This window comes from Ornithorhynchus anatinus, chromosome X1 (genome assembly GCF_004115215.2).
Source record: "Ornithorhynchus anatinus isolate Pmale09 chromosome X1, mOrnAna1.pri.v4, whole genome shotgun sequence".
Lineage (NCBI taxonomy): Eukaryota > Metazoa > Chordata > Mammalia > Monotremata > Ornithorhynchidae > Ornithorhynchus > Ornithorhynchus anatinus.
Genome location: NC_041749.1, coordinates 68,250,260 through 68,276,431, shown reverse-complemented (window position 1 = coordinate 68,276,431; position 26,172 = coordinate 68,250,260). Strand labels below are relative to the sequence as shown.

The 26,172-nt window shown below is 39.6% G+C and overlaps 1 protein-coding gene and 1 non-coding gene across 5 annotated transcripts in view; one reads left to right on the top strand and one right to left on the bottom strand.

Moving 5' to 3' along the window:
• Positions 1 to 26,172, bottom strand: part of FHIT (fragile histidine triad diadenosine triphosphatase) — a 1,434,147-nt gene that overhangs the window by 367,034 nt on the left and 1,040,941 nt on the right. The gene's annotated exons all lie outside the window — the stretch shown is intronic.
• Positions 8,442 to 8,579, top strand: LOC114806954. The gene has a single exon (XR_003755007.1). It is a non-coding gene; the product is annotated as a small nucleolar RNA SNORA7 (small nucleolar RNA).

Below are 26,172 nucleotides of genomic sequence, written 5' to 3'. Positions count from 1 at the left end.
TTGCATAGAAAAATTAATCATAGCGCTAACGGCTTTTAACAGCTTACACTGCACCACTGGCAGTCTCTAGTCCCTGCCAATCACATTCCCCACTGGGACACAGAGAGCAATGACCAAGTAGGCAGGCACGAATACAGCACATTATGAAGTGTATGCAAAGGTTTCCCATGTGCTAGACCCATTAATAGTCAAAGCCATCACAGCACAGTGCTGATGCCAGGCCATGGCATCATGACTCCACAGGTGGTTGTCTCAGTAGCTGCAGCAGTCATCACCACCCATGTTATCCAGTTATACTTCTAGATTCCTGCTGGGTCTATCTACCTCGTGGACAAGGATACCTCATGGACAGTGATGAAGAAAACTTCATCACTGATGGCAGAGCCCCAGAAAGCAGAACTAGGATTCAAACCCTGGTCTCCCGATTCACAAAGCAGTGTTCTATGGCCTGGAAACAAGTTGGAAGAAAACAGCCTACTTATCAGCAAGCAGCTGGGATACGTCACAGATAGTGAAAGACACCTGGGCAGGACATTAGCCAATGATGCATGCATAAACAGAGAAGGAGAAAAGGGAATTAAGAAAGTCAGGTTGGATGTTAGAAGGCTGACAGACACAGTTTGGCAAACACTGGGCTTTGGCAACTTCGCTTCATACCAAAGTTGAAGATTTATATAACTGCTTTGGTGCCCCACATTCTATATGGCTGTGGGACATCCAACATCTAGAGCAATTTCATCAGCTTTTCTTATGAGCATTCCTCAACATCAAATAGTAGGCATGATCACCACCAACATGGAAACTCTAGCTCACTAAGCACTGAAATGTGGATTACAGCAACACAGCTTTGCTGGGTGGCACATATGTAGAGAACAGATAATTAGCAGAGTACAAAAGCAGTTATTGTATGGCAAACCATAAAAGGGAAGCAATCCAAGAAGGAAGAGCAGAAGAAAATACTGAAATATCATTGCAACAATGACCTATCTATATACACCCAGAGTGGAAGGCAATGTCAATCTATAATAATAATAATAATGATAGTATTTGTTAAGCGGTTACTAAGTGCAAAGCACTGTTCTAAACACTGGAGGGGATACAAGGTGATCAGGTTTTCCCACGTGGGGCTCATAGTCTTAATCCCCATTTTACAGATGAGGTAACTGAGGCACAGAGAAGTTAAGTGACTTACCCCAAGTCACACAGCTGACATGCAGCCAAACCAGGATTAGAACCCATGACCTCTGACTACCAAGCCTGTGCTCTTTCCATTGAGCCATGCTGCTAGTCTATGGTATTTATGGTGTAATTACTGTATAAAGAGCACTGTACTAAGCACTTGGAAGAATAAAATATAGCAGAGTTGATAGATACGTTCCCTGCCAAAGAAAGTGCTCAATACATACGATTGAATGAAAGGAGTTTACAGTCTAGAGGGGGAGAGAGACATTCAAATGCATTTCTGTTATATAATAAATCAATGAACAGCATTTATCGAGTGCTTACTGTGTGCAGAGCACTGTACTAAGTTGTTGGGAGGGCACAAGAGTCGGTAAACACATTCCTTGCCTACAGTGAGTTTACAGTCTAGAGGGGGAGGCAGCTATTAATATATATAAATTATGGATATGGACATAAAATCCTGAGGGGCTGTGGTAGGGTGAGAATCAAAGTGCTTAAAAGGGTACCGGTACAAGTTCATAAGTGCCGTACATAAGTGCCGTGGGGCATTGGTTGAATCTTCAAAAATAAAGTAAGCTCCTTGAGAGCAGAGACCATGAGATTTAACTCTACTGTACTCTCCCAAGTGCTTAGTATGATGCTCCACACATGATATCTGCTCAATAAATTTGATTGATTGAATGATTAAAGGCTGGCTATGCATAGGAGTAATAAGAAAATGGAAAAGGAACTGAAAGAAAAGAATCCTGGACCAGCAATTGTAAATCAATTGCTTTGGCTTTGGAGGCTCTTGCTATTTATCAAGACAACCTGAAAACTGCTATGTAGTGTGTAGTTCAACCCTTTTTGGAGACAATAATGACAGACTAAGGAATAATCAATCAATCAATCAAATTTATTGAGCACTTACTATGTGCAGAGCACTATACTAAGCTCTTGGGAGAATATAACAGAATTAGCAGACGCTTTCCCTGTCTATAAGGAGCTCACAATCTAGAGGGGGAGACAGACAATATGATTCATTGGGTAATTTCATAAAGAAAATGGAAGATTACTAAAATCTGCATTATCATGCTATGGATTTCATGGTGCAATTGCTCTGATGCATCCACATTTCTCTAACCAATTGGTCAACAGGATTTATTGAGTATTTACCTTGATTCTATTTATTGCCCTTGATTCTATTTATTGCTATTCCTTGATTCTATTTATTGCTATTTTTCTTGTCTGTCCGTCTCCCCCGATTAGACTGTAAGCCTGTCAAAGGGCAGGGACTGTCTCTATCTGTTTCCGATTTGTACATTCCAAGCGCTTAGTACAGTGTTCTGTACATAGTAAGCGCTCAATAAATACTATTGAATGAATGAATACAGAGCACTGTACTAAGTGCTACATAAACTGGAAAAAGTGGCAAGATTTTGAAATGCATTTCTCCATTTTTTAGCAATGAGTAGAGAAACCTATTAAATGTCTTGACCAATGGATGTTGGATGCCCAGAAGATAGCATTTATAAATAGATAAGGAGATTTCTACTCACGGTACTATTATGATGATGATGATGATTTTTATTAAGCACTTACTATATGTAAAACACTATTCTAAGCCCTGGGGTAGATACAAGTAAATCAAGTCAGACACAGTCCCTGTTCCACATGGGCCTCACAGTCGAGGGAGAATGGGTGTTGAATCCCTATTGTACAGATGAGGAAACTGAGGCACAGAAGGTACAATGGGAAGAGTCAGGGTGAGAATCCAGGACTTCTAAATCTCAGGCTGCTCCTCCCACTAGGCCATGCTACTTATGGTACCAATGCATGTGTTACAAACATTACACCTTGTCCCAAGTTTCCATAATTTAAAATGCAGAATTGCAGCAGGCTCAATACTGAAATACAAAAAAAAAAGGGTACCTAATGTGTACTAGGTAGGCTTTCATGGTCTGTTATTAAGTTTCTTATCTACAATTCATAAGGTTTAATGATGCTATCTTCCCAATCACTAACAGGAAATGTGTGTTTTTAAAATTGAAGACAAACCTACCCGTAAATGTTTCCCTTGCTGGCTGCCCCAAATTCCCATTAATGATAATGATAGGTGTCTATGTGTGCAATGAAGAGAGGATATGCCCCTAAATGGAGAGCAGCTGCACATTGCAGCAATGAAAGAGCAATAAGATTTGAATGTCATGTCACATTACCACTCTCTACAGAAACAAAATGCTTTATAAATAATAGAACATTCCCATTCACAACTGCAATCTGACTCTTCCTGGTGTTTCTAATACTTCTCTTGTGTAAGGTGGATGATACCCTTGACTGCTCTGTATTGGATTCTTGGGAAGTGGAGTTGCCCTAGCACGTCAACTGGGTGCTAGTGAAAAGACTTCATTGTCAATTCCTGATTCGAAATGTTATGAACTGACATTTCAAGTGTACCTCTCCTTGTCACTTTACCCTTACTTTGCAAGCAAAAAAAAAACACTTGTCAAATACTACCCTCAATACAATAGCCTCAGAATAAGAAAAGATACTTTACTACTAAGCTCTTCAACTAAAAAAGCAAAGCGATATCTGCTGACAATTGCACAGTGATATTGTTTTCTAGTGATTGGTAACTATCAAATTCAGCAACAGTGCTTTGTGTGTCAAACACAATATTCTGCCTGATATTTAAATTCTACCTTGTTGACAGCATCCAAGAAAAATTAGAATGCAATGTCTCAGAGAGCAGAGGTCTTTGTACGTTCTGTTCAGTGCCTTGTGTGTACTCAGTAAATATTCAAATCAATCAGTTTAGATGGATATTTTGAATCAAACCCAAATGCAAAGAAAAGTGCCAGCTCTTAAAAAGAGAAATAGTTGATGATTGTAAATAATTGATTTTAATTCCAGGCACCAAAAATAAATCATCAGTGTCAACCCCATAGTACTGTTTATTTTTCAGGAGTATGTCTGTTGGGTGACCTTGGGCAAGTCACTTAACTTCTCTGGGCCTGTTACCTCATCTATTAAAATGAAGATTAAGATATGGACTGTCCAACCTGATTAGCTTGTACCTACCCCAGAGCTTAGTACAGTGCCTAGCACACAGTAAGCGCTTAAATACCAAAACAAAACAAAAAAGCACTTAACGAAAACCTTTTTTTAAAAAAAGGACTTGTAGTAGTACATAATAGGCATCTGTGGTTATTTCTTCTGATTGTTACTACAGTTTTTGGATGGGGTGTGACTATTTCCTTGAACTGGGAATGTCTACAATTCTTCAGACACTCCGAGCTTGAATTCTAATAATAATAATAATAATGTTGGTATTTGTTAAGAGCTTACTATGTGCCGAGCACTGTTCTAAGCGCTGGGGTAGACACAGGGGAATCAGGTTGTCCCACGTGGGGCTCACAGTCTTAATCCCCATTTTACAGATGAGGTAACTGAGGCACAGAGAAGTTAAGTGACTTGCCCATAGTCACACAGCTGACAAGTGGCAGAGCTGGGATTTGAACTCATGACCTCTGACTCCAAAGCCCATGCTCTTTCCACTGAGCCACGCTGCTTCTCCCTCCAGAATATCTGGTGGGGAGGAGTTTCTAATTACTTTGGATTTATTCTCAACTGTATGGTTTCTGACTGGTATATTTAAGCTTTGTTTGTCCTCTGTTGTCCTCATTTTCGCCTCTGAAAGAAGTTCCAAAGCAGAAACCTTTCCTCTTAATTTGATTTCAAGCCCGGATATGCACGTCTCTGCCAAAACAAGCAGCAGTAGCATTCCAGGAGCAAGTTTCCATCTTGTGTCTTGGTGAGGAAAGGATTTTAACATTTTTTCTTCCAGCCTTCGCTCTACCCAGCAGCTGAAATTACAATACCACCTGTCCACATGTCATGCAGGTGGCAGTGTCATGCACTCTGATACCAGGAAAGCAAAAGGGAGTTTTGAAATATTCTTTACTGGCTTGGCAGGAAGACAGGAATGGCTTCTCCCCAAATAAAAAGATTTTGCAGCTAAATAGATATATAATACAAAAGGTTTAAGAGAGGTGTCAATGGTATTATCTTGGAAATGGGTTGCTCTTCTTTGAAAGCATTGAAGGAAATTTTCATTTCTCTACTCAGTCTTGTTTGGCTGCTGAACCTATCACCTCAAGAGTCTATAGTATGTGAAGGGTTTCCCATTGACATAATAATAATAATAATAATTGTGTTATTTGTTAAGCCGTTACTATGTGCCACTCACTGTACTAAGCACTGGTATAGATACAAGATCATCAGGTTACACACAGTCCCTGTACCACATAGGGCTCACAGTCATTGAAGCAGTGTGGCTCACTGGAAAGAGCACGGGCTTTGGAGTCACAGGTCATGGGCTCGAACCCCAGCTCTGCCACTTGCCAGCTGTGTGACTTTGGGCAAGTCACTTAACTTCTCGGTGCCTCAGTTCCCTCATCTGTAAAATGGGGATTAAGACTGTGAGCCCCACGTGGGACAACCTGATTCCCCTGTGTCTACTCCAGTGCTTAGAACAGTGCTCGGCACATAGTAAGCGCTTAACAAATACCAACATTATTATTATTCTCCATTTACAGATGAAGAAACTGAAGCACAGAGAAGTTGTGACCTGCCCAAGGTCACTTAACTTCTCTGTGCCTCAGTACCCTCACCTTTGAGGCTATAAAGCATCCTCATATGTATAAAAAATGACCAGTTCAACAAATATATTAACTGGCTTACATGTCCCACTTGAGGTTCACAGTCACTAAAGGAACATGCCTGCCTACTACACCAGCATAAAATGGAACACACCAAAGGCAAGTGGATAGGTGGAGATTTGAAGCCTGCTGTAAAGTGCCTTTTCATCTATTGGGCTTCTGATCCAAAATTAATTAGAACACAGCCTCCATTGGGCTTCTGATCTAAGGTTAATTAGAACAAAGCCTCCACTCACCAGCATTTCCATTATTAGATGGAATATCATCATCAGTATTTATTGGGCTCCTATTATTTATAAATCACAAAGCAGCATTGCCTAGTGGATAGAACACAGGCCTGGAAGTCAGAAGGACCTGGGTTCTAATCCTGCTCTGACACTTGCCTGCTGTGACACCTTGGGCAAATCACTTCACTTTTCTGTGCCTCAATTATCTCATCTATAAAATGGGGATTAAAATTGTGTGCTCCATGTGGGACAGGGACTGTATATCCAACCTGATTATCTTGTATCTACTCCATCACTTAGAACAATGCCCGGAACACAATGAGCACTTAACAAATACCATTTAAAAAAAACAAAAAAACTTTACCAGATTCTTAGGGAATACACAAAAGCATAATGCAAGCTCTCTGGTCTCAAAGGGCTCAAGCAGGTTGTTCTATGAAAAATAACTTAGCTGCCAATATGGGAAGACATGCAGTCATAACCTGCACTCTATTACTTGATAATAATAATAATTATTGTTATGGTATTTGTTAAGTGCTCACTATGTGCCAAGCACTGTTCTAAGCACTGGGGGAGATACATGGTAATCAGGCAATCCCACCTGGGGCTCACAGTCTTAATCCCCATTTTCCAGATGAGGTAACTGAGGCCCAGAGAAGTTAAGTGACTTGGCCAAGGTCACACAGCAGACAAGTGGTGGAGCCATGATTAAATGAAATGACCCCCACAGTCAGAGATTGGGTACTATGGTATATCAACAGAGATCTACAAGCAAATCCACCCTTTCTTCTCCAAACTGCTACTATGCTGATCCAAGCACTTATATCCCTCCTTGACTACTGTGAGAGCCTCCATACTGACCTTCCTGCTACCAGTCTTTCCCATCTTCACTCCCCTCTCCCTCTTCATTCTTCTGCCTGGAGCATTTTTCTACAAAAACATTCAGTCCATGTTTCCCTGCTCCTCAAGAACCTACACTGGTTGACCATCCACCTCCGCATCAAACAGAAACTCCTTTCCATAGGCTTTAAAGCATTCAATCAGCTTGTCCCATCCTACCTTATTTTCGCTGGTTTTCTACTACAGCCCAGCATACACACTTCACCCCTCTAATGCCAACCTACTCACTGTACCTCAATCTCAACCTCATTTATCCCTCCTCTGATCTCTTGCCCATTTCTTCGCTCTGTTCTGGAACTCCCTTCATATATGACAGACCACCATTCTCCCCACCTTCTAAGCCTTAATAAAATCACATCTCTTCCAAGAAGGCTTCACCAACTGAGCACTCATTTCCCCTACTCCCTTTCCCTTCTCCATCACTTGTGCCCTTGGATATGTACCTAATGGCCAATGGAGCAGCATGGCCTAGTGGCAAGAGCATGAGCTTTATAGTCAGAGGTCGTGGGTTCTAATTCCAGCTCTGCTACTTGCCTGCTGTGTGATCTTGGGCAAGTCACTTAACTTGTCTGTGCCTCAGTTACCTCATCTGTAAAATGGGGATTGAGACTGTGAGCCCCACTTGGGACAACATGATTACCTTGTATTTATCCCAGTGCTTAGAACAGTGCTTGGCACACAGTAAGTGCTTAACAAATACAATAATTATCATTATTATTACCCTAGAAACACTTGATGGTCACTCCATCAGCCCCAAAGGACTTATTTACATATTTGTAATTTATTTAACATTTGTCTCCCCCTATAGACTGTAAGCTCCTTGTGGATAGGGACCATTTCTACCAACACTGTTACATTATACTCTCTCAAGGACTCAGTACACTGCTCTAAACACAGTCAACACTTAATAAACACCACTACTTGATTGATTGGGAATGTGGTATCTACTCCCTTTCATAAGCTCTTCTTCAACCTATGAACCACTAAGAAAATGCCAGGGAATTTAAAAGATGCCACCATTATCAACATCTTCATTAAGAAAAGTGGGAGCTGATTCTGAAAACTATCATGGAATCTGACTCATCTTGAATGGCTCTCCATTGTTGGTAAGAGCCAAGCCAGCTTCTTAGTCTGACTTCTGGAATCACAGTGCAACTTCAGATAATGAGTGGACAGACAAGGCATGATCTTTCCTGCATTCTAAACACAGGAGAGATCCAGAGACATCATCAAGATTTCCCAATTTAGTTCATAGAGTTTTTAAAAGAACTTGCCACTATCAGAAAGTGGCAAATACTAAAATGTTTGGCTGCCCTGAGAAATTATCAAAGTGCCAAGATTACTGGATGATGATTACTGGCTGTGTCAGTATTGGCAGCACCTGATTCTTTCCACATCTTTATCAGAATAAAGTATGGCTATATACTATGTTTCCCTCTCAGGGTCGCACCTGGAAAGTTTCCAGTACTCTTCCAGTCTCGGCTACAGGAGGGAAAGTCAAGCAAAGACATACCCATTCCATTCCTAGCTTGGCCAGTGGGTAGCGAGTGGAAGGCAATCTGCTACAAGTCAAAACTCACCCATGCTCGGCAGCAGCATCATGGGAGAGAGTCGAGGACAGAGATTCAAGTTTACTGCACGGAAGGAGGCAATGGTAAACCATTTCCGTATTTTTATGAAGAAAACTGTATGGATACACTATTAGAATGATTGCAGATGTAGAGCAGGGCGTTCTGGGAGAAAAGTGTCTGTGGGGTCGCTATGGGTTGGAAATGACTCGACGGCATAAGACAAGATATACTATGTTGGATCCAGTTCAACCTATTCAATGCAGGAATGCTTGAGAATACAATAAAGTACATGGAAGCTGATGTCCAACAACAATTTTGATCATCTGATCTAAGAAATTCAAATCAACAGGCTGAGAACATGAAGGTCTGTGAAACACTCACAAAGTTCCCCCTATTCACTGATGTCTGTTCTCTGGAAGTATGCACAAAATACAAAGAGATAATTGAGCCACTTCCCAAAATCAACAAAGTCTTATGGGCTGACAATTAGTCTGAGTAAGACAGAGATTATGAACCAAACCACACTTGGCAAACCCTGCACACAAAAAGGCCCAGAGTTAAAATGCTATTGCTTACACTTATCTACACAGGACATTGTCTAGTGATACAAAAAATGACAAGGAGGAGGAAAACTGAAACAAGAAGGCTAGTATGTCCATTGGGAGATAAATGCCAATGGGGCATTACCCTTCATACCAAATTAAAATTTTAAAGAGCTGTGTTTGGTGTTCAAATGGCTGAGATGCATGGGGCCAACAAAGAAATGACCACGATTTATGAATCCTGCTTTTTCAGAAGTTTCACCAGCAACATCCAATATCAAAGAGAAAGATATAATCACCGGTAATGGGGTCCTAGGAAGAATTCAGCTCACCAGTATCAAGGTAATGCTCATAACAATCCAAATATGCTGGGAGGGGGCAAGTGAGGAGAACTCCAAGCACTCTATGGTGAACTGAAACATAGTAGACACAAGCAAGGAGTTTAGAATGCATCATTTAAAGCCACATTGAAGCTCCATCTAAAATAATATCATAGAGCAGGGAATGTTGAAGAGATAACAGCAACTGACAGACCAGCCTGGCAAGCAACCATTGGGAAAACATTTGTTCTTCTTGAGGAGCTCTTGAGGCCTAGTGGAAAGAGCATAGGCATGAGAGTCAGAGCACTTGGGCTCTAAACCTGGCCCTTCTAACTTGTCAGCTGTGTGACCTTAAGAAAGTTACTTAATTTATCTGTACCTCAGTTACCTCATCTGTAAAATGGTGATTGGCTGTGAGCCCCGTGTGGGACATGGACTATGTTCAACCTGATTAGGTTGTGTCTACCTCAGGAATTAGTATAGTGATTGGCACATATGTGCTTAAAAATGCCATAAAAAAAGAAAAATTTCAGGACCACTGAAAGACCCAGAGAGAGATGCAAAATTAGTCAAAGGTGCTACAATTGCTAACCATCTGGTTGAAATTAAACAATGAACTTTAATTGCTATACACAGAACAAAATGGATGGATGGTCTCACACACAGGTCTTTCCACCTACACCTCTTTGAATATGAAGGACACATTTGCATGTGCAAGAGAGAGTTTAGAGGGAAGAAGGTGGAAATTGTTTGAAAACAGGAGACGTCAATGCAGATTAGAATGGAAAATCTACAAGATGATTTGGGCCAATAGAGGTTATAGAAAAACCAAGAGAAAATTTGTCTCATTGTAGTGAAGATGATGAAACACAGACTCAGTGGTGTCAAAAAGAAAAAGATGGGAAACAGCATGGGTATTCAGACTGATTTGGACATTTGACAAAATAGAAGGAAGTTGGAGGGCAGATGGGGTAGTCAAACCAAGATCATTTTTTTGTCCGTAGAGCGTTGATTTGGGAAGGCTCATAGATTTAAAGGGAAGGTGTTCAGAGGAGATGGGGAGCTGGAGAATAGTGGACAGCAGGGTGGAAGCAAGGATTTTCAAGCAGTGACAGGCCTATATTGAGAGATTAACTTTAAAGGACAGATGGCAGTTTACAGAGACAATAATAGGAAGTCAATAGATGAAGTTTAGTCTTGACTCTACTACTGAAACTCTGGCAAATGCAGCCCAAAGTCTCCCCAACTGCTTTGCCATGATTCCAAATTGTTTCCCTCTAGTGAACCAAGAAGGTCTTTAAAAACCACAGGTGCAATAACATAATGGAATTGTTAAGAACATTCATGGGGAGAAAAATAAATGCAATTTACAAGTTCCCAGATGTGGCAATTTTAAAAGTTGGAGAATATTCAATTTCATTTGGCTTTTTAAACTTTCGATTGAGCTTTCCCTGAATAACAACAATAATGATAAAAAAAATGATCACACTTTGATCTGAAGCCAGATCTTGCTGCCTTACCCCATGTCAAACACACCCAACTCCAAATAACAATAATAGGCTTGGCATAGAAAGGCTTGAGATGTCAAACATCACTTATTCCTAACATCAATTGCCAAGTCTATTAAAGGAAAAAACACACATAAGAATGATGCTTGGTTAACATCAGCTGAAATAAAATAACCCTCTCTTATCTAAGGGCATCATTTTAATTTATGTTTCTTTGCAACATCATTTCTTTTACAACAGAAATAGATGACAAATGTATGGAAACCACTGTTTAGATCAAGCTTGCCTACTGTTAGCATAGAAATATAAAGTCTGCTCAGATTGCTAAAAACTTAAAAGTTACTTCAATTCAGAATCATATATGTTTAAATTACCACTGCAGATGTAAATCCCTCATGAGGAACTGGTAAAAAAGCAGTTCATTCTCTATTTTTCTTCAGACATGCTTTCTCAAAGATTTCCATGTTAGACTGGCTGCCAGTATTTTTAAAAAATGACTCCTGATTCTGCATTTACAAATCATACCAGCACTTTTGTAGTACAATATCTAACATATGCTGGAGGGAAAGATAATGGGCAATTTTTGCAAATAGATTATCATCCCAAAGCACTCTCAGGCCAAAACAATGCATTTGACAGATTGGAATCATCTGAGCATTAGAGGAAAAGATTTACAGAGTTAGAAGTCCTGCTTGGAAATTGCTCTGTTTGTAGTGCTACAGGAGGACTGGAATACTCCTTAGGTAGATATTCAATGTCAGGACAATGAGTGGATACTAACGGATTAACGGATTTTCAAATTGCTCCTATTTAAGTAACTAAAGGATGATGGTATGTGCTTGTACATGAAAAAATATGAAAGAATAGAGAGACATGTCAAAAATGTTTTAAATAACTGGACCCTTAAATTTTGGTTGCTGTTTTAGGAAGTCCAGTTAACAGTTTTGGTTTACACCCAAAGATGTAGAATCTTAAATATTTGTTAAATTAGCTTTCTCTGCATCAGTGAACCACCTTGCTAGCTGTGGACAGAATGATTGGTACATAAACAATTACTCTGACTTGGTAACAAGACTATGCTATAGTTAAATCAGAGGATATCTATTACTTGCTTGAGACATAAAAGCAACAAAAGAGCATTCTGGGTGAAATGATATTTCAAAACTCCTTCACTGTAATGTCTCAAAAATCATTCATTCATATCATTCATTCATTCATATTTATTCAATCGTAAATCATACAGAACACAATTTCTAATCTCAGATTTTTAATATAATCTAAAGAAAGTCAAATGAAAATGAATTTAGATTACTTAATCAATATCCAAAGATTAGCAAAGGACCACTAAATCACCCATTACTGATTGGCCAAAATAGTCTCACTTTAACTTACATGAGTGTGCCTGGTTCTCATTCCTAAGAACTTCCCCCTAAAAGATACCAGCACAAAAATTTATGCAATCACTCATCCTTCAGGTTAAGTGCATTGTGTCAATTACGAAATGTTGGAAAGAACTAATATCAATCATTCATTTTGACTGAAAAGATTAGGACCTTTCAGTCTAGAAAGGCGATATCTCTAAGACGACATCACTAAAGGTTACAAAATCTTGAAAAGTGTGGACGGGGTAAACATGGTATTTCTATTCCCCAAAACCCACCACTGTGAGATGAAGGGGGTAGGTTCAAAATGATGATGATGATTATAATAATAACTATCATTATTAAGTGTTTATTATGTGCTCAGTTCTATGGTAGATATGAATTAATCAGGGAGGAGATTGTCCCTGATATATCACAGTCTAAGGGAGAGGGGGAACAAGTGTTTAATCCCCTTGTTACAGATGAGGAAACTGAAGCACAGAGGAAGATGTTTAGTGACTTGCCCAAGGTCACAAACTAGATAAGTAGCAGATCTAGGAGTATAATCCAGGTCTCCTGACTCCTAGTCCCATGCTCTTCTTATCCACTGGTAACACTTCTTCCACACTGAGGGTAGAGTAAGCACTCAATAAATACTATTGAATTACTGGTATTTGTTACTGCAGGAAGTTACTTAGGCTGAAGATATTAATTGACTCAAACAGGATATGGTTAAACAAAATGGATGAGAGGCTCAAAATGACCATTTAAGAGGAAAAGTTAGTGTAACAGCAAATGTCATCGAGTTGCCCAGTCCCACCATAACGGGACGATCTAGAGATTCTGGAAAAGGAAGCAGACCACGCCAGCCAGGCTTAGTGAGTTATATATAAAAGTGGTTTATTTGGGGAACTTACTTAAGGGACAGTCTGTGGTGGCTGGTGGACTAGGGAGATCACACCGTGCCCCCGCCTGGCTGGGGCTTTCCCTTTATAGGCCAAGTGACGTCATGAGAACGCACAAACAATTTACATAAGGTGTTTACCAGTCCTTTCTGCGCATGCATAGAGGCGCATACCATAGCAGCGAATGTGCAGCAGTGTGCATGACTCAGCCTTCATACTATGGCGGGTCAGAGTCGGGGCACAACAACCCCTACAGTTAGAGAAGTTAAAAGCATTAGGATGGATATCAAGGTGGGCAACCATCGTTCTACTCTTTATTGCCACTGTCAAACACCACACTAGGCTGGATGGAGCATTGTTCTTACTCAGTACTGGCATTTCTTGCTTTTTTTGTTTTCTAGGCTGTAAGTTCCTTGTAGGCAGGAAATGTGTCTACCAACACTGATGTACGGTACACTCCCAAGAGCTTAGAACAATGCTCTAAGTAAGCACTCAATAAATATGATTGATTCTTATGTGTTTAACTTTGTGGTAAATCTATCTCAGCTCTGATGAGGGGGAAATGGAAGTTACAGTACAATACCTCACTGCTTGTTTATAACTAAGAGGAAAGATGTTTTTATCAGAAGATTCAGTCCACTCAGTTCCAACCTTCATTTATAAAATACCACTGTGACACAAGACACAACATGATTTTTATATGAAAATTCATGTTGAGTTTCTATTACAGGGTGGAAGACCCCCTTCACTTTCTTTCATCAATGCTTTCTTTAAAAGCAGCTTCAGTGCAATCCTAGCTGCCTTATATAGCTATCCCCAATTTTATCCTTCAACTCAAGTTTAAAATGAAGATCGGGTGAATGTGAGAAATACTTAGGTTCTGAAAACTCAAGTATTCTAGGGGCATTAGTTTTGTGGGTGTGCTAGTTATGGGTGTGCATGTTGGTCAGCCTATATTCTGGTTGGCTTATGTTATAATGTTTCATTCAAATCAGTAGCCTAAGAACAAATGAATCTTTCATGGCTGCACATGGTATAAAGCAAAATGGGAGACTGTTATAGAGCACATTTCATTCCTAGAGAACCTTTCCTCTGAGGAGCTGCAGTAGATTTGAAAGCAGTTCCATATTATTATACAGCTTTGCCGATGAGGATATTGTGGTGCAGACGTGAAATAACCTATCTTAAAAGTCGTAATGAAACTTAAGAATATGCCCCAGGATCTAATGACACTAAATTTGCCCCCTAACTTAAAGACTACATCACACAACAACCTTGTAAAACACTTTCAGGTCACCCTGCAGTTCCTTCTTTGAATTTGATTTCACCCTGCTTTAGAGTAGTTTTAGAAGGGGCTGTAAGCCCGTCAAACGGCAGGGACTGTCTCTATCTGTTGCCGACTTGTTCATCCCAAGCGCTTAGTACAGTGCTCTGCACATAGTAAGCGCTCAATAAATACTATTGAATGAATGAAAGGTGCCTTGCTAAGCTAAGATTTTAAATTTTTATGAGCTATACTTCCAAGTACATAGGGCCTTTCACATTCTAAAATAAAAATGCAAACACATAGCATTTTGTATTTTTGCATTTCAGTTTCCTTTTTTGTCAGTGAGTAATTACACCAAATAAAATTTTGCAGCTGAATATAAATTGTTAGGCAAATGGATCATATTAGGATATTTTTCTTCCACAGGTTTAACATCATGGCATGTTAAATATTAAAATATTGCAAGTTAAGTAAATAGAAGTACTTTTTTTTCTTAAAGCATTCATTTTAAACCAACATGTCACTGTAATCCAAAGGAGATGCTATGTAACAAATGAGGTTTTCTTTCAAATACAGTGAATACATTATCTTGAGAGGCAAGCATAAGCAGGTGAGTCATTCAGGAGTCAGGCTATTTATGACACCAATGATTATTATTTCAAATAGGAAAAATGAAAAGAGGAAGACAATGAAGAGATGATCAAGGAAAAAAGTTATATGGAGAAAGAGAAACAGAAAGAGAATGAGAGAAAGAGCGAGAGAGGAGAGGTGAAAGAAGGAGAAGAGGGAGAGATTTATCATTGGAAAAAATAAAGGTCAATGTATTATCATGTATTCAAACTTAAAAATATTCATTTTTCTGTTGTCACTAGCACTCTAGTTGCTCTTGGCAATAGAATAAATTTGGAAAGTTAACCAGTGATCCCAGTACTTTGATGATCATCAGTATTTCTTTACATTTATTGAGTGATCCCTGGATTCATTTGAACACATGGAGCATGGGGAGAAGATATGGATCCTTCCCTGACAATCTTAGAATATGAAGGAATGGAGTGAGGATAATGGAGCAACGTGGAAGAAAGGATGAAAACCATTATTTCTAGGAAAAAATGATGAAACAATAGAGCAAAGTGATTCAGGGTGATGAACTGGAGGGATAGACAGGCGACAATACCCAAGGCATTTCTAAGTTGACTAGAAAAAGCATGGCAAGTGGAAAAAGCACAGGCCTGGGAGTCAGAGGACCTAGGTTCTAATGCTGATCTGCTGCTTGTCTGCTGTGTGATCTTGGACAAGTCACTTAACTTCTCTGTGCCTCAGTAATCCCATATTTAAAATGGGGATTAAATCTGACTCTCTCCTTAGACTGTGAGTCTCACATGAAACAGGGACTGTGTCCAACCTAATTAACTTGTATCTACCCCAGCGCTTAGAAAAGTGCTTGGCACATAGTAAGCATTGAACAAGTAACATAATATACTATTGTAGTACATATTATAGAATGTATATTATATATTTTATATCATATTCTATATAATACATATTATAATATCTAATTATATTTGATATTATTATATATTTATATATATATCTACCCTAGTGTTTGTACAGTGCTTGGCATAGTAAGTACTTAATAAATACTCAAGTATCATTTTAAAACAAAGACTGGGGATTCAATATAGTGAACAACTCAGTGTGAGGGGTTAAGATTCCTTTACATTGATTTCGAGCAAATTATTCAAGCAATGACTGCTCTGTGCATATGGCCTTTAATTCTTCCCATCCTCTGGAAAACATTTACTAGGGGAGAAGATGGGAGACTCAATATTTGGTTGAACTATTTGGCATTTTGCGGTCTCATCCTCTAGACTAAGCTCATTGTGGGCAGGGAACATATCTATCAATTCTGTTATACTGTTCTCTCCAAAGAGCTCTGCACGCAGTAAGCACTCAATAAATACAATTGATTGATTGATTTTTTCATGTCCTTGTGCAAAGGCATCCAAGCACTAAAGGAGATAATCAATGTGGGTACACTGAATCAGAGTCTGAGACCCAGCATCAAATGGGCTTATGTACCCACATGTTGAATAGCGCCTCTTCCTAATCAGAATTGAGGCTGAAAGGTTGAACCTCCGGGACTGATAGAGAAATTTACAACTCTGAGACACTTATACTGTTCCACTTTTGGCAATGGCTCCATTTGCATGTGGCTTTAAATGAGGTATGTTTTAAATGGGGCAGAATTCATCTCTGAAGAGCAAAGCAACACTTCAGTTGTTAGTGCCTTTAATTAGTTATTTTTCACATACCATTTAAAGATCTAAGCAGTGCATAGTCAATAATTGTCTTTGGAATTAACTACTGATGGGGGCAAGGTATGCTGATTTCAGCAGCTACTGGCCTCTAAAAGCAGGCAGTGAAGGTCCACAGCATTTCATTTGGCATTTTATTCCCTAATTTAATCACTGTAAACATTAAAGTTTTTCTTAAATTGTGCTTCCTCAGAAAGCAACAGGCAAGGTGTGTTCTAAATGTTTTAATGTGGAAATTCTGATGGTGTTTATTTGTTAAAGAGCCTACACTCTAAGAGGAGAATGTTTTCATACATCCAAATTCATCTATTCAAAAAACCCAAAGCAACGTTGATGGAGAGCAAAGTCACCAAGGTACTTGAACTAATCAGATCAATTTCCCTGCAATGGGGATAGAAATTTGAACAATTATTAGTTGAGATAGAAAACTGGGAAAATCCTGGTTGATACAAATAAAAATGATGCATTACATATAAATCAACAGACCAAATGGAGAGTTAGTTAATTAGAAAAATAGCCAAATGAAATTAACCCAGATCAAGGAAGCCAATACTCCCACCGCCTTACAAAATGATCCTGATTTACCTTCAGTAATCAGCCTCCACAGCTTATCGAATACCACCTTCTGAGACAGAACCCCAAATGGTTGTCTATAAATAAAGCACTCTTGACAAGTAGTCTAGTCAAATTAAAAAGCTATTGAGCTGCAAGTAAATTTAATTTGGAAATGTTGTAATGTGGAGTCCATTTTTTTTTTAACTTTAAAAATGAAACTAAAAATCACTAAATCCTGTCAGTTCAACCCTCACATCACTAAAATCCACCCTGCCCTCACCATCCAAACTGCTACCACATTAATACAAGCACTTATCCTATCTCACCTTGATTGCTGCATCAGCCTCCTTGCTGACTTTTTCTGCCTTCTGAACCTCCCCACTCCAATCAGCACTTCACTCTGCTGCCCGGATCATTTTTCTACAAATATGTTCAGTCCATGTTTCCCCAATCCTCAAAAACCTCCAGTGGTTGCCCATCCACCTCCACATCAAACAGAAACTCCTTACCATCAGCTTTAAAACACTCAATCATCTTGCCCTTCCTTACCCCGCTGCTTTTCTAGTAACCCAGCCCACACGCTGTGCTCCTCAAATGACAACCTACTCACTGTAAATCAATCATGTCTATTTCACCACCGACCTCTCGCCCACATCCTGCCTCTGGCCTGGAACCACCTCCCGCTTCATATCTATCAGATACTCTTCCTACCTTCAAAATCTTATTCAATAAGTCGATCAGTGGTATTTATTGAGAGCTTATTATGTGCAGATTACTGTACTAAGCACTTGGGAGAGTACAACAGAATTAGCAAACAAGTTCACTCCCCGTAACGAGTTTACAGTGTAGAAGGGAAGTCACGTCTCCTCCAAGAGGCCTTCCCTGACCAGACCCTCATTTCCTTTGCTTCCACTCCCTTCTGCATCACCCTTGCACATGGATTTGCATCCTTTATTCACCCAGCCCCCAGGCCCATAGCTCTTACTCATACATAATTTAATAATAATAATTATTAATAATAATAATGGTATTGGCTAAGCACTTACTATGTTCCAGGCACTGTATTAAGTGCTGGGGTGGATACGAGCAAATTGGGTTGGATAGAGTCCCTGTTCCATTTGGGGCTGAGGCACAAAGAAGTGAAGTGACATTCCTAAATTCACACGACAAATGGTGGAGCCTGGATTAGAACCCATGACCTTCTGATTCCCAGCCCCTGCTCTATCCACTAAGCCATGCCGTTTCTCTGTAAGTTTGTTGTGGGTAGGGAATGTGTCTACCCACTCTGTTATACTGTACTCTCCCAAGTTCTTAGTTCAATGCTCTGTACACAGTAAGTGGTCAATAAATACCGCTGATTTACTGATTGAAGCACTGTGGCCTAGTGGAAAGACCATGAGCCTGGGAGTCAGAGGACTTGGGTTCTAATCCTGACTCTGCCACTTGCCTGCTGCAAGACCATAAAAAAGTCACTTGACTTCTCTTTTTCAGTTTCCTCTTCTGCAAAATGGAAATTAAATTCTTGTTCTCCCTCCCACTCAGAGGGAGCTCCATGTGAGACAGGATTGTGTTTGATCAGATTATCCTGTATTTAACCCAGTGTTTAGCTTAATACTTTGTAAATAGTAAGTACTTAAATACTATCATTATTATTATGTATTCTTGCACAAACACTTTAGCATAGGCTATAAAATTTTCTTTATCAAAAGATAATCCTCCTGGACATTTGTGGAAATTGAAAATTAAAATCTTTCATGTTAAAGGGCAAATAGACTAAAGGATATTCTTTGTTTTAACCTCTCACACTGGTTTAAGGTTTAAAGGCCTTGTTGTTAGTCACATTTGTTAAACATTCCATTATAGCTAGTATCCAACACAACACAGAGTTTAATTTATCAACTGCCTTAACTGTTCAGTGGGCATTGATCAGAGATGACTGAATCTTGTTAACTGGCTTGTGTTTTAGGGTTGACATGAAGGCTTAAGTGCTTTTTTCTATGAGAATCCTCATCCAAATTTGCAAAATTGTTAAAACTTCTAAAGGTGCGTGTTACCTCAAGACTTGTCTTTTTCAGGATCAGGAATTGCAGGTTTAGGTTTGGGACTTTAACAGCCACATTCAGGTGAACAATGAAATGGTTGAGTAAGCCAAATATTTTCATAAGATTTGCATGTCCCTATACATACATTGCCAACTAATTCCAGGCAATTTTCAAGTTTAAATGTGATTATTTTTTCCCTTTAAATTGTCAACTTGTTTTTTTTTCCTATTTTATTCCATCACTCACCTACTGTAATGCATCCAGATTCCCTACACCTGAGAATGTACAGAGCAGGGAGCAGAATCTCCAGCACAGAAGATTAAATGGATAGTATAAATAATTCTTGGACCACAAATGCTCTCTGGAGTTAGGAAAATATTGGTTCAGGCATTTAAATTCTCTTCTGGATAACAAATAATCCCCTTCCATAATATGAAGCATATTTGTATACATAGTATTTATCCAGAATATTTTAATTCTCTCCAATGGAAAAATCTGAATTTCTCACATATACTCTTCTTGTCAATTATTCATTCTACTCACTCTAGAAATCAACTGAACTTTTCTCACCAAGGAATCCATTTGCCACAGGTATCCTAAGAGAGGCAGAAACACTGTCACATCAGAAGGCTTCAGAAGGCTTTGTTACTTCTTGCACTATCTTGTGACCTCTTGGGAAATCTTATTCTCCCATTTCATTTTCCCCAAAGAACTCATAAAAACATAGTTTGCTAGTCCAGTATTAAACAAGAATATTATGTTGAACTTGGTATTTCTCCAAAGGAATGTTAAAAGCCACTTAATATACACCACATTGCATCTTTAGGAGTACAACACATATGGATCTCTTTCTTTTTATTCTAGAGTTCAGGTGCATACAGGAATGTCAACACTAATGTCACATTCAGTTTTAGTGAGCAATCAAGATATGTGAGAAGTACCAGCTCATAGAAGTGCTGAGCAGACAAGAAAATAAATCGAAAAAAAATGAAGCGATCTCTAATGTTCAGGTGATCACAACTCAATGAGCCAGGAAAATCAATAAGGCAAAAATGGTCTTCCTTCAATGAGTTGAAGCCCAGGTCAACAGCCAAACCCAGACCACTGCAAGAATGACAGCCCATCCCCATTTTTCCTGGTACCACCCAACAACACAATGAGAGAAAAGTCTGCCATGGTTAAATTCTTGTAGACACCTGGGAGGACACAGATAATCTCGAGAGTAGCAGAAATTCACTGGCAAAGTGGAGAGACCTAAAGAAATGCTTCTTCTTAATGATAATGTAATTTTGATATGAGGAGTTGCTATAAGAAGGTTGGGAGGATCTGGGAGATGACACGGAGACTAAGGATCCAATGGTTAGAGTTCAAGGGCCAAGTTGACGGGGTCCAAAAATATGGTGCGACTGAGGGAGGAGAAAATGTGGCATCAGTCATCATCAAAAGCATTTACTGAGCACCTATTAGTGGAATTATCTGGACTAGTGTTTGGGAACCTACAAAAAATGAAATACATCATCCTTGAGCATCTTACAACATTGTAAATTAAGAGTGCATGAAGGACATCATTTAAATATACACCATGCAGAAGGGACTGTCTTATCCTTTCTGCACCGCTCATACTTACTCCTTCATTCATCCTCTCTCCCCCATAGTACATATGTATCTGTAGTTTATTTATATTAATGCCTTTCTCCCCCTCTAGACTGTGAGCTCATTGTGGGCAGGGAATGTGTGTGATGTTATAGTGTACTCCCCCACATGTTTAGTACAGTGCTTTGCACACAGTAAGCACTCAATAAATATTATTAATAAATAATAAATAATCCCTTGGTTTTATCAGCCTAATGTGTATATGCTGACAAATCTCACCATTAGTAGTGTCTTTTTCCAACCCTAATTATTTTACATTCATACATAGGCATACACATACATATATACATCTATATAAATACATACACATGCATAAATGCAGTGGATGCTCAACACAGCATGGCCTAGTGAATAGAGCACAGGCCTGGGAGTCAGACTGACCTGGGTTCTAATTCCAGCTCTGTCCCTTTTCTGCTCTGTGACCGGGGCAAATTACTTAACTTCTCCGTGCCTCAGTTACAGTTGCCCCTCTGAAAATGTGGGGCATGGACTGTCCAACCTTGTATCTACCCCAGTGCTTACTATAATGCCTGGCACATAATAAGTGCTTAACAAAAACCATTAAAAAAATGTTTTCAGGAGAACAGAGACAAAAATATTACATGGAGGGAAGATATAGTTGAATGAGACTTCTTGCACAGGTAAGCACTAAATAACTGATGAGAGAAATGAGCTCAGATCTCTGATACCAGCTTTACTGAGGAATCTCATCACCTGTTCCTTCTTCCCAGTCTCCTATCCAGGTTCAGACCTACAAGTCGACTCTTTCTGCCTTTCTTATCGGAAAAACAACGACACTGTATACCGAGAACAAGCACACTTGAGGTTCCCTCAAACTAAACCAGAATAAAAAATGTATTCTTGTTGGTAATTTCAATTATTTCAGTAGAAATGTCTGATTCTTGCCACCAGTTTGGCCAGCTCTCTTCTCCTATCAGTACAACAGAGTAAGTCACAATAATTTTGAATGAGACTGATCTTTGATCAGATTTATGTAAGAATATGGGCCTCGGGGATGATTTCCATAGGCTTTCTGATTAGTCTGCCTAGAGACAATTAGAAAATATATCTATATCTAGTGGGAGAAGGAAGACTTCAGTAATATGCAGAAACTTATTTTATGGTCTCATCATCTCCTTTTCTGCTAAAAGAGAAATAGCATATTGAAATTATTTTGCTGCAGGCAAAATCACCAAGGCTAGAACATCACCTCATACCGTTACCTAAAAATGATTCAGAGAAATTTGGGGAAGCTGGTGTGGAGATCTAAGTCTGTATGTGATTTGGACTCTTCACGGAAACATGGCAACAGTAGCAGGGTTTAGGAGCCAGTTTATTCTTATATAGTAGCCTGCTTCTCTATAGCTACAGCTTTCCAGTGATGCAGACTGGTAAGGTCTGAAAGCTTTAGTATGATTTAAGGTTGTGCTGAAATTTTGATGATTTCACAGTGTACATTCAGTGGGTGAGGACTGGATAGACCACTTACTTTAGTAATCAAGTATGAATCTTCACTAGTCCTTTGAGCCTATAATTACATGATGAATAAAGATTATGTTGATTTAATATTTTACAAGCAGCTCCTTGCTTTAGGAGCCCACAGAGATATGCATTCCATACTTGCTTTAAGTTCAAGGTAAGGTAATTCACATACCAAATCAAATTCTTTTGAGACTATAAAATAAAGAAATCAGAGTTACCTGCTGTTTTCCATTTTCTTCACTGTTCCAATCAGCCTAAGTGTGATGTGATAAGCTATGATTCAGTGCTAGTGGACTAACTGGGATTTTGGACCTCCTGGCTTGGGATTTTAGCACGTATGACATTAAGTATGGCATTAGGGGAGCAATGATAGAACTGCTTTGAAAGTTGATGTGGTTGTGATGAACACTACTGTCCAGTCTTATGAAAGGTTGAGTGCTTCATTATTTTATAGACCTTAAATTTTGATTGAAATTTGATTCCCTCTGTTAGACTAACTCACTCTGTCAGTCTCCCAAATAACCCACACTGCCCTAGCTTTGATTTTCTGCTTCTTTATCGTTGAATTATTAGAGAGTATGTTGGCTAGGTAGCAGAATTCAGTGACACTCTTCATCTCTGATTCACCAATAGTGATCCACTAATATGGGAAGACCAAAAATAGACATTTATTCCAACTGAAACATTATATAAAGCATTGCATAAAGTGATGGAAATCAAACAAATAATTGAACACTTACTGTATGCAGCATGGAAACAGTGTGGCCTAGCACTTAGTACAGTAAACATTCAATCAATACCATTCATGGATTGATTGAAAGAACATGGGCCTGGAAGTCATGGAACTGGGGCTCTAAGTCTGGCTCCACCACTTGCCTGCTGGGGGACCTTGGACAGGTTGTTTAACTGCTCTGTGCCCCAGCTTCCTCATCTGTGAAATGGGGATTAAATATCTGTTCTTCCTTCTCCTCAGACAGTAAGCCTCATGGAATACAAAAACAGCACTTGACCTGATTATCTTGTATCAAACCCAGACTTACTACATGCCAAGCAATGTACTAAGTGCTTAGTAAATATTATCATTATTATTATTATTACATAACATTGCACTTAGTGTTTGGGACAGTACAATATATAGAGTAAGTACAATATGCAATACAATATAGAGAAAGTAGTCATGATCTCCTGACACCAGAAAAGACTTGTAGTTTAACAAGAGTGCAACCTCATTCTACTCTACAATTTGGAGTTTTTTAGGGGTTTGTTCAGATTTTTCCACAGCCCGTTAATAACTACTATGTTAGTGCTTTGTCCTTATCCAGCATTTTTTTCTCCTGCCAACACAAAGCACTTCCCATATACCATTTCATTAAACCTTTTGAGGAGCCCAGAATTTTAATTATTTACAAATTCACAGAAGAAAACCCAATCTTCAATTACCCAGGGACTTAACTGGCTGACTTGCCTACTGGGGGAAGTTTTTGCAGGTGTTAGCAATTTAAAAATTAAACAGTAATTAATAACTCGATCAGCTGCCTGTGCCCACAAAGAGTTTAATAACTGCACTGGTAAATATTATGTCCCCAACTAATTCTTGAAAATAGGGTCTTTTTGACTCTGCCAAGTAGTAAGTGTTGTATCTCTAAAGATTTGGAGGTTTCAGGAGCCCATGAACAAAACTGAAATCCTGATACACTCTAGCAACACTCTTACTAGGTGAAAGAACAGCAAATGAAGTACAGTTTTCCACAATGGGTGGTGAAGATCACAATAGCTAATGAAGTGGCTAGCCTAGCAACTGTCAGCTAGTTTATGACCCAGCACTGGCACTAGACTGTGGCTATTTAGGCTACTTAGGTTTGTATGTAAAATTCCTGCATGTACTTCACAACATACTGCACCCCTATTTATTTACTTTTTGCCCTCCAGACCCTAACAGGAACACTCTTGCGATTGACAAGAGGGGGTGAATGGCTCTACACTAACCACTTGCACTAAAATCAATCCCTTTTCATAGGCTCTTGATTACAAAGTTTGACTGAACCAAGGCTTGATTGTTGCTGTCCTCCCCTTGACTTTTCCACCACTGTAGATGGCATCACCATCCTTCCTGTCTCACAAGCCCATACCCTTAGCATTATCCTTGACTCCTCTCTCTCATTCAACTCATGTATTCAATCCATCACTAAATTATGTTGGTCCCACCTTAACAACATGGCTAAAATCCACCCTTTCCTATCCATCCAAACTGCTACCACATTAATACAATCACTCTTCCTATCATGCCTAGATTACTGCTTTGGCCTCCTTGCTGACTTCCCAGCCTCCTGTCTCTCCCCACTCCAGTCCATACTTCACTTTGACGCCTGCAACATTTTTCTACAAACACATTCAGGATGTGTCATCCCACTCCTCAAAAACTTCCGGTTGCCTATCTACCTCCGTATCAAACAAAAACTCCTCATCATTGGCTTTAAAGCACTCCATCACCTTGCCCCTCTTACCCTCACCTTGCTACTCTCCTACTACAACCTAGGCTGCATACTTCGCTCCTCTAGTGCTAACCTTCTCACTGTGCCTCAATCTCGCCTATCTCACCGTCGACCCCTCGTCCGACATTCTGCCTCTGGCCTGGAATGCCCTCCTCCTCAAATCCGACAGACAATTACTCTCCCTGACTTTAAAGCCTTACTGAAGGCCCATCTCTTCCAGGAAGCCTTCCCTAAGCCCCTCCTTTTCTCTTCTCTCACTCCCTTCTGTGTCATCCTGACTTGCTCCTTTTGTTCTTCCCTGCTCCCAGGCTCACAGCACATATATATATTTGTAATTTATTTGTTTTTTATATTACTGTTTGTCTCCCCCCTCTAGAACGTAAGCTCATTGTGAGCAGCTTATTTATTTTTGCATTGTACTCTCCCAAGTGCTTAGTACAATGCTCTGAACACAGTAAATGCTCAATAAATGCGACAATGTTGCTCATGATGGGAAACTTTATTATCGTCATCAGGGATGAAAGTGGAAAATAAAAAAAATATTGCCTTTATGGTATCACACCTTACACTGGGCACCCAACACAGTGCAGTGACAGCATAGTTCAGTTCAGCCAGCCTGGCCTCCCCACAGGCTTCAAGATCAAGAGGACCCTCACAGTGACCAAGGAGCATTTCACAAAGTGTCTCTCCTTCCCCTTCTGTGTCCATGCAGAGGTAGGGGAGGAAGAGGAGTGGGCAGGAAGTCTTCCTCTTTCACCCAATCATTATGACACCCCATAGCAAGATGGCACCCTGATGAGTAAACACACACCCACTTATATGAGTCATCTCTGTTCCTCTGAGATTTCCAGTTCTCCACCTGCTATCCTTGAACTGCCTCAACACCATCAAGTGCTGGTTTATTTACCCTCAATTTTATGACCTCTCCCAACCAAGAAATCAACTTTTTCCGAGAGACACTGAGATGAAATCTAGGAGACAGGTGAGGACCAGAGGTGATGAGTATCTATTTGTGATAATCATCCCTCCCACCCTTTAAGATTTTAAAGGAAAAGGCTGAAGCCCCAGCATGCAGGCTCCTCTTTCACACTGCCCCATTCCCTGCAAATTCAAGGTCAGCGCCCCCTTTAAGAGACAGAAGCAACACCAC